Below are 10,297 nucleotides of genomic sequence, written 5' to 3'. Positions count from 1 at the left end.
TCGGTATCTGAGAAAGCAAAAAAAGCAATATTTCTTTAATATTCTGTCCTTTTATCTTACAGAAAATACCTTCTTTGGATAACAGCTGATACCCCAGGCATTTTCCAAGAAGTATTTCTTAACAATTTCATTAAACAGTCACTCCTTTGAAATGGCATAAAGTCTCCTGCTTGAGCAGGGGGTAGGACTAAAAGACCTCCAAGGTTCCTTCCAGCTCTTTTCTGATTGATTGATCTATATGACAGGCAGATTATTTGTCTAATGAGTTCCCCCCATAACTATCCACAGCACGACATTATAGACCAGTGACACCTTCTCAGTGATCCTCAAAGGAGGATCCAATATACAGTGGATTACAAGGTCTTTCAGAAGGTGGACCTAAAACAATTCATCAAGTTTCAAAGAACTAAGATGTTCCTAGAAAGGTGAATTTAGCAGCACATATCCAAACTAAAAAGCAGAAAAGATATTTCCTCTGCTGTTAGTAAAGCTTGCCCAGTCTGCTACCCCCTCCTCCCATTCCTTCCCAGCCCCTCCTTCTAAGTCTTTTTCATTTTACTTCCATTTAGATAAGAAATTGTGCAGGTTAAAAATAAAAAACCAGGCGAGCTTCAATCTGTTTTTTAATTTGGATCCAGTTCCAGAAAGCCTCCCATTTTCCTCAGTGTGACCCACCTTCCTGAGTGGAGAAGGTCCCCTCCGGACAAGGAAGGCAGTCATAGCAGCAAACTGGCTCTCCTTCTTGAGCCCTCTTGACAAATCCAGGATGACAACTTTCCACACATTTGGACTGAGGCAGAGACTGAGCAGGAAAAAAGGAATGCCAAAGAAAAGGTGTTAGGACTCTCCATCCATGGAAACTGGAGGGAGAAATGGATGGAGACAAGTAGCCTCTGGTCTTCACTGAGGTAAATATGAAATCTCTGACTACTTCTAAACAGATGCAGGAGGTAAAACAACTGGCAGATTCTTCATGTAGTTCCTCCCTTTTGCTTTTGGAATTTAACACTGCAATAAAGGACTTTTCTATTTAATGTAATCTAGAGGGATGGAATTGAAAAAAGATTTATGTATGATGATGTATTATTATTAAAACTGAGAACAAAGTTTACTGTAAAAGATTTAGGAAGCTTTTATTCCATTAGATTTTTTAATGTAGAATAAAACTGTGATGAAGAAAGAAACCTCTGACCAGTAAGATCTTGAAAGGTTTCCATAAAACATGGCAAAGCCACCCCACTTAGGTCCCGTCTCTTGAAGAGCTTCCATTAGATGACACCACCTGGCATGGGAGGCCAACCACCCTGGAGACTCCAGGCTTTGCCCCAGTGGTGAAATGTAAAATTTGTTGTTAACGGTTCTGTGGGCGTGGCTTGGTGGGTCATGTGACTGGGTGGGCTTGGCCAACTTTTTTTTTCTTTTTTAAAGCTTTTTTTTTTACTACCGGCGAATACCTGTAGGTAGTAAAAAAATGCTTTAGAAAAGTAAAAAAATAATAATTAATGGTAGTTTAACAGATACTTTTAATATAGAAAAAGGAACAAGACAAGGATGCCCTTTGTTTCCATTATTGTTTATCTTGACTTTGGAATTTTTGTTAAGTAAGATACGTGGGTCAGACAAAATAAGTGGAATTAAGATTAGGCAGTATGACTATAGATTACGAGCATTCGCAGATGATTTGGTTGTTACTTTAACCCAACCATTTACAGTCGGTTGCAGGTTTAATGGATATAATTAATCAATATGGACAAGTATCTGGATTCAAGATAAATGCAGGGAAAACGAAGATAATAACCAAAAATATGACTATGAATCAAAAAGAAGAATTAGAAAGATTAACAGGATTTGAAATTGTAAAAAAAGTTAAGTATTTAGGGGTCTATATTATGACATCAAAATTGTTGTATTGATTATTAAAACTTTTAAAATAAAAAAAAGTAAAAATAAAAAAGTAAAAAAAGGTTCCAATGATCACAGCTGTGCCGTGCGGTCGTTGGAACCTTTTTTTAACCTTTTAAAAAGTATTTTTTACTACCAGTTTGCCCAAACCAGAGCAAACCGGTAGCATTTCACTCCTGCTTTGCCCACTTGAAATGAGACCTCAGGCTTTGGAAAACAGAGAAAAGACACCAAAATTTCTCCCACCTTATTGAGCAACTTTAGCTGTGAAAAAGCATCTTGTTTGATAGAAAGTCTCTGCCTTTCAAAATATGCCAGAGTCACTTCCATGACATCCTCCTTGGGGAGAACCAAGAAGCCACGAAAGCCCAGATCTCCTGTTATCTCTCCATTTTGGTCCAAGTACAGTTTTTTATCAGAAATATTCCAAAATTCATTCTTCTCCAGAAAGGGATGAAACTAGAATGGGAACATCCAGGAATTTGAAAGGTAGAAAACTTTGTTTTTTATGCCACATTGAATCTTTCTTCTACAATTGTCTGATCTGCAAATATGCTTAATTAGGATACAAATATTATCATTATCTTCATAAGTGAATGAGAAACTTTGAGAAAAATTTGTCCATCATATACTGACAAACCATAGAGAAAATATCATTGATACAATTGGTCAATTATAGGGAACCTTCTACAGCAGATGACAAATAAAATGAATAGAGAAGAAAAAGATGATTCATAAACTCTTTGAAAACAAGAGATTGATTCCCAGAAAGCATGGGTTGATCAAGAAGAAAGTTGTCAGGCTAATCTTCTCCCTGGTCATCCTGATGGAAAACACCTCCAGATGGAGAGTGGCTGGCTCTTGAGAATTTGGTCGCTGAAGAGGGAGCCGGGTTTAGAGAGGGGAGAGGCACTACCGATCAGTGCTTAGTTCTTCATCAACTGATGGAAAAATACATATCAAATAGACCTGCATCATTCTATGCCTGCTTTATAGATCTCAAGGCAGCCTTTGATACGGTTCCCAGGACTAAGCTATGGGAGAAGATGGAAGCTGCCTCAATTGACCACAGGGTTCTTCATCTATTACGTGCCCTACATACTAAAACATCCCTCAAGGTGAGGTGTGATATGCAGGGGTCCCTTTCGAAGTCAGTTAAAACTCAAAAGGGGGTTAAACGGGGGCATTTTGTCCCCCCTGCTTTTCAACTTTTACATAACTGGCATGGTAAAATGGCTAAACAAACCATATCACCCCCCCACCCAAAAAATAGGTGACCGAAGCATCGCCCTCCTGCTCTATGCAGATGCCCCTGTGATCCTCTCCAGGACACCAGAAGGCCTGAAAAGAGCCTTGCGAGCCCTTCTCCAGTACCGTAGTTACAATCAACTGGGCATAAATGATGAGAAAACAAAGATCAAAAAGGCCAAAACTTTATTCATGGTATCTAAATGGCCACAAAATAGAGCAGGGAAGCACCTTCAAATCCCTTCAGGCCAAGGGTTCAAGAAACATGCAGCTGCCCTGGGCCAAAGATCAGCCAGCACCATTCTTCATTGTTTCTGCACAAAGGGAGGCTACTATGTCCCTGCTGCTATTAAGCTTTTTGTGGCCAAGTCGCTAGCACAGCTCCTTTATGGGACGTTGCTGGGACCGTCAGCTTCATGTTTTACATCATTAGAAGTAGTTCAATCCAAATTCACCAGATCAATTCTCCAGGTGCCACGTTGTGTCTCAAATGCACTTCTGCGCCTGGAGACAGGATTGACAGAAGCCGAAGGAAGAATCCGTATAGCTGTTGTGGCCCACCAGTGGCTAGTGGAGCTGGCAGCAGATTCGGACAGTGAGGAGGTTGGGGAGGGACATGGGCCAGTCCTGGAGTCTGGGGGAGGCTCTGATGAGGGCTCTGTGGTAGTGCGCACACATTTGCGAACCGGTAGGGAAGGTAAGTGAATTTCACCCCTGGATTCTCCCCTCTTCTCTGATCCTTCCCTAGGCAGCCTCTCTTCCCCTCATCCCAAAAGTCATTCTCACACTTCATTGCACTTCCTAAATAGATTATGGGAAGACTGGTGATATCACAGGATTTCAGTAAAGGACTCAGAAATAATTGTGTGATGTGATTAGAAAACTGAGGGGCGGATGGTATGATAACTAAGTGGATAAAAACTGCCTTCAAACTGATATTCAAATAATTTTTAATCTTTTTAAATTTCTCCTACAACACCTAAAGGTTATGTTTGTTTACTTGATTAGTCCATGGGCCAAATCAAAGTGCAGAGTTCCAAGCACAAATTATTACTAAAATCCGATAAAATACAATTTGAAATGAGATTAGAATAGAATACAATAATCTATGGATAAATAAAATATGATAAAATTATATTTCAATATCACGCTTTCAGTCTACCCCATCAGTCCCACATATGCCGATCTCAACCGAGCCATTTTGCTCAAGTACTGAGCTGTATTAAATGTTGTTTTCAAATTCTGGCTGCAGATAAGGTGAGTCGTTTTGATATGGGATTCCCAATGGGTCCTTCGTTTGGTGTATGGACCAAGGTACTTGCCTCTCACCCTCTTATGCAGGCAGCAATCAAATAGGATGTGAGCCAGGTCTTCTGCCTCTGCCACTCTGCAAATGTAGAGACGTCCATTATCAGGTCTAGAGAGGAATCTCCCATATCTGACCATTGTGTCCAGCTGTTTGAATCTCGCTCACATAAATCTCTCCCTAAGATGTTTTGGCAGTTGTAACTTTAAACAATTGTCTAGTTGAAAAGTAGGTTTGTATTTGCTTAGCCATTTCAAGTTACCCACCTTACTAAGAATAGCCATGTCATTTTGTGCTTCTATATCCTTAATTCTTTGGGCAGCTGTTTTTTTGAATTGTTCTCCTGTTACGCAAGAGACAGGAAGGCCACAGCTACTTCCAAAATTAACCAGTTTAGTGATCCAAGAGGTTTGTGATTGTGAGTTTATCTGCTCTAGTAAGCATAACTTGGGGAGTCTATCAGTCTCCATTTCATTGACTTTGTGCCAGTGGTTATATGCTTTGATCTTGGATAGTGGATGAATTGTATAAATTCCCAATTCAGCTCTAACTGCTGCAGCAGATGTCCTTAGATCTACACCCACAATATAGCTCAGGTGCTGGGACTGTGTTTGTTCTAGTACTGTGGTTGAGTAGAAATCCCAAACTTCTGCTCCATACAAGAGCATAGGGGGAACCTTTATATACTTTAATTAATGGGCCAGGGATTGAAGGTTAGGGATAACTTTTTGCTATTGGACATATATTTTTCTATGTTATCATTAATACAGTCAGGTTGATAAATCCCCTTCACACAAGATTTGATCTAAGTTGTAGATCCTAGAGTAAGCTAATTTGATGTGATTTAATTTAAAAAATATAAAGTTTTTCTACTTAAAAACCTTATTTGAAACTTCATTTAAAATTTTGATAAAATAACAATGGTTTTAAATCAACTTAAAGATGATAATCAGAAGCAAGCTACAATTGTTGAATCGGATGAATTGGATGGATGGACTGGAACTTAATTTGCTGCTGGCATCCCTGAAGGAGTCTGGTTTGAAGGCAGGTTGCTTGGAGATGGCTGGAGAGGCCATGGACCCTGAAGACTCAAAGTGGACAGAACGGATGACTGAAGAAATAGATTCTTTCAAGAAGATTGTGGGAATGGACTTGTCATATTTAACTGGAAAACAAGTCTTAAGAGTCTTTGTGTTTCAATTTACAGGAGGTCCTGTGACTTTGGAGAATGGAAAGCAGTTGCTGGGAAAGATCCTAATTAAATTTTTAAGGAAATGAATTATTATTAAGCATCAAACAAAGATATTGAATCATGAACAGATTCAGGATGGATCAGAGATAATGATTGTGGTGGTTTGTGGTACATAATAAGCCCCTGCAAATTTTTTGAGAATTAAATATAATAGCAGATAACAGACAGTTTTGAAGTTTTGAAATTTATTTATTTTTTACTGCCTGTTAACTACATTTTTTATATACAGCAGACAGATGACAAGTCAAGTGGTTGCAAATATATCGGTAGAAGTTTATAACTGTGGGCCTATTTTGCAAGGGGGAGAAATGTACATCTGTCAGTATTCAACTGGGGAACAATATATGCGTATGTGGTTTTATCTGTTTTTAGTGCACAATTTTTTAAAAAAATGTTTCAGCTAATTTTGTTTTGTCTTTGTAATAGTTTTATTTTTTGAAGTTTGCATTTTACCTTTTTAATAAAATAAAATTTAATGAGAGGAATATCAAGTTTCCAGAAACAATATTTACCATTAGCACACACAGAAGGGTGCATATGTAAAAAGCAGTAGAAAAATATCTGATTTTTAGCAACTAGGACTTGACTAACAATAGCGTCTCATACAGTATAAGAACATGAATGATGGACTGGAAGAAAGATGAGGGATACCAAACTTAATATTTATGTTTGTGAAAATGATCTCAGAATCGTAGTTACCGTATATACTTGAGTATAAGCCGAGTTTTTCAGCACATTTTTTATGCTGAAAAAAGCCCCCCTCGGCTTATACTCGAGTGAGGAAAAAATGCCTTTTTTCCTGCAACCCGTTTTGGCTCCCAGGGGCTGCAGGGAGGCTTGCTAAGGGCAAAATGGGGCATGAGGGGGGTGCATAGGAAGACTCCCTGCAGCCCCCTGGAAGCAAAAACGGGCTGCCGGGGGGTGGAGTGGGGCTTCAAACTTGGCAGCTTTAAGACTTGTGGACTTCAACTCCCAGAATTCTCCAGCCAGCTACATGTACAGCAGCTGGCTGGAGAATTCTGGGAGTTGAAGTCCACAAGTCTTAAAGCTGCCAAGTTTGAAGACCTCTGGCTTAGGGAGATCCCCAGGTGCACTGAGCTTGAGTTGAGAGCTTATTGTAATTGGCTGCTAGCTATCCTTGCTCAGGCTAAGCTAATCAATAGTGGAGCTCTAAGAATGCCAGATGAGAAGGAGAAAGGGAGGGAGAAAGAAAGAGAGAGGGTGGGGAGGGAGGGAAGGGGAAATCCTTTTACTCACACTTCATCCTCACTGTTTGGGGATCCCCACATGCACTGAGCTTGAGTTGAGAGTGTAGGAGGTTAGCACCCACCCCTTTCCTAGAAGAATGAAATATTTTAGGAAATATGAAAAAGGCAGAATATTATATTTCCCTGGATGAGAAATGGAGAAGCATCTTTTACAGACAAAGCAGCTCCCACCTTCCTGCCCCCCACCCTTTGTTAATGGGCCAGAGGCAGAAACCCAATCCTTTGTCAAAGGACATTTGCAACACAATAGCAACAGAAACTAACACAATGGGCCCCACCTAGCAACCGAAACTCACCACATGTGACCTGGGAAGCACATGTGACCATCAGCCAGCAAGGCTAGCTAAGACCCCCATCCCCTGGGAGTCTTGACAACCAATCAGGATACTCTTTCGGGGCCCCAAGAAATGCAGAGCCAGAGAGAGCATAAAAACCCGAGGATTCACTGTATCTGCCCTTTTTCTGTTCAGGAACTCAAGCCATGTGATCCCGTCCACCATTAAACCATCTTTCCAAGCAGTCTCCATGTTTCCAGTGTCTGTTTCCCCACTTGGAGCAGAACCCAGAAGGATGTTTCTTCCAACAAGAGCTTATTGCAAGTGCTTGCACTAGCTATCCTTGCTCAGGCTAAGCTACAAAACGTTTCAAAACGCCTGGCTTTTCTTCCTCCTACCAAACACCTTCTGGGGTTCTTCACAGGAAGGGAGAAAGGAGAAAGAGAGGGAGAAAGAAAGAGAGAGAAGAAAGAAAGAGACAAAGAAAGAAAAAGAAAAAGGAAGGGAGAGAGAGAGAGAATGCAGGTATCTCTTAACAGAGGCTTGAACTTGCCTGAAATTAGATCAAGCCCTACATCGCTTAACCCAAAGTATCAGATTAAATTGTTATTGAATTATTTTTGGCATATATACTACATTCTCTTGTGTAATTTAGTTATAGCGTAAAACTAGTCTATTATGTCTTAAAATAAAAGGGAGATCAAAAATCCAATTAGTGCCATGTAAATTCTGGAATCCCTAAAGACCTTTCCCATTGTATTTATTCAATAAATTTATATAGCTACCCAACTCATCTACAGTACTTTTAATACCATATGTTTAATACCATATGTTGATACCATATTGTTTTTGTTGACCCTCTTTTCCACTTACAGAGCTAGTTTACTGTTTTTCTTTGAAATAAATATTCAAAAGCATTTAACCTACTGATGCCTCAATTAATGTAATTTTATTGGTTCCTATTTTTATTTTGAAATTTACCAGTAGCTGCTGCATTTCCCACCCTAGGCTTACACTCGAGTCAATAAGTTTCCCTAGTTTTTTGTGGTGAAATTAGGTGCCTCGGCTTATATTCGGGTCGGCTTATACTCGAGTATATACAGTAACTGGGAACAGAATCTGAGTCAGCAGGGAGATGTTCATGGGAAGAAGGCAAATGCAGCCATAAGAATCTCAGGAAGTGAACGTTCTGGTTTGGGGAGACCCCAACTCAAGGACCACGTCCCCTTGCAGGCACCACGCTTGGAGGAGAATTTGCTATGTTAGAGCTGAGCCAGTGAAGCAGAGAAGTTCAGTCTCCTCTTCATGGATTATCTGAATGCAAAGACTGAGCAGCTATCAGTCAGAGAAGCTTTAACTGGGATTCCTGAAGAGAGGAGGGGTTGGGCTAGATGGTCTCAGGGTCTCCTCCAAATTTATGAAGGTTGTCATGCCACAACAAGTATCTATTGTGCTGTTGTTGCTCTAGTCCCACTGAGTGGCTGGGGGCAGATAAGCCTAACTGTATGGTCTGAAGCCAGACTCCCTTTTCTCTCAGCCTTTGGAGGAGACGGAAGCAGCCGGTTTGACCGAGACACATGGTCATCCGGAGGCCTCCGTCCCTCACACGGAGCATCCCTGGAGAGGTTCCAGCTGCTTCTTTGTTGGCTGTTAGTTAATGCTGCCTATCTCTTATTTATATTTATATTTTCACTCTTTGCATTTCCTCAGTTTCTCCGTGCCCTTTTCTCCCAATGAAACACCCAGATCCACTCCAGGCTCCCTTTCACTGGAGGAGAAGAGGGGGGTTTAGCTGCCTGTTGAGCTGCACACAGACCCACCTGCAGTGGGGACAGAACAAAGGGGAAATTCCACCATGCTCATCACAAACCCACAAATACAGGAATTTTATTTAAAAAAGAATACATTATTTTCAAATGAGCAGAGTTTAATATCAAAATGCCATGGTATCTACTCTTTGGAACCATTATTCTCTGAGTAATTGAATTTGCCAGATCTGTTGAGTTGGTTCCCCTCTTTCTCCTCTGGATTCCTCCTCCAAAGGATCTAAGATTAATGGATCCATATTGGGACCCCCATACCTGCCATGGCTGCAGCCTTGGAGACCCCAACCTCTTTTCTCCCTCCTTCCTTCCCCTCCTCGATCTGGAGGAATAAGCGGCATTCAAGGCCTGGGCCAGAGTCTGAATGAGGCTGTAATCATGGTAGTAATTTGGGAGCCTTTCTGGGTCCCTTTTCTCCTGGGTCTCCAGTGGGGCTTTCTGGGTGCATCTTCTGCGGCTTTTGACAGAAAAGACGTTCTTTGAAAGAGAACAGCGGAAATAAGGATCTTGAAACTTTTCTTCCACAAAGAAATTGGGTTCAAAGGCAGAATCCATTGGCCTTTCTTTTAGCAGATAACTAAAGTTCCAAATACTATGGATGTATTTGAGAAGTCTGCATTTGTTTATTTTAAACCCTACAAAATTTGTGAGGATCCAGACTTTTCCTTCAATGGGTCCTGGCAGACGCCTAAGAGTTAAATGGAAAGGAAGAATTCTCTCCCAAATGGAATCATATTCCATGAAATGAACAAAGACGTTGACTTGTCTCCACTTAGAGAGGGAATCCCTGAGGGCTGTTGTGTATCCAGTTGTTGAGAACAGTTGTGATATAACAACACAAATTCCACTCCTGACAAGCACAGAAGGAAAAATCCTCATGAAATTCTCTCCATTTTCTGTGTCTGAAGCAAAGAGGCCAATCAGGGTCCATCTGAAATGGAGGAGCAGCTGGACAATTGCTGGGTACAGGATTCCTTCTTTGGGGAGCATCAGGTGGAAAAAGGGGAATTGACTTTTATCACTCAGCGCCTCTGAAGCAATTTCATGACTGATCTGAAAAAGCAATGAAGAATGCTGTGTTACATTGAGGGTCAGATTAAGTCCAAAATATTAATTTTAATAAATCCAACCTGGTTCTCATGAATGTATTAGAATAGTTTATTAATCTGACATGGTTTAAGATATTAAACACAGAATATTAGCAAGATTGTATCATAATATTG

This window comes from Pituophis catenifer, unplaced genomic scaffold, assembly GCF_029215685.1.
Source record: "Pituophis catenifer annectens isolate HBS135680 unplaced genomic scaffold, rPitCat1.0.hap2 SCAF_24, whole genome shotgun sequence".
NCBI lineage: Eukaryota > Metazoa > Chordata > Lepidosauria > Squamata > Colubridae > Pituophis > Pituophis catenifer.
Note: the sequence above shows the minus strand (reverse complement) of the source record.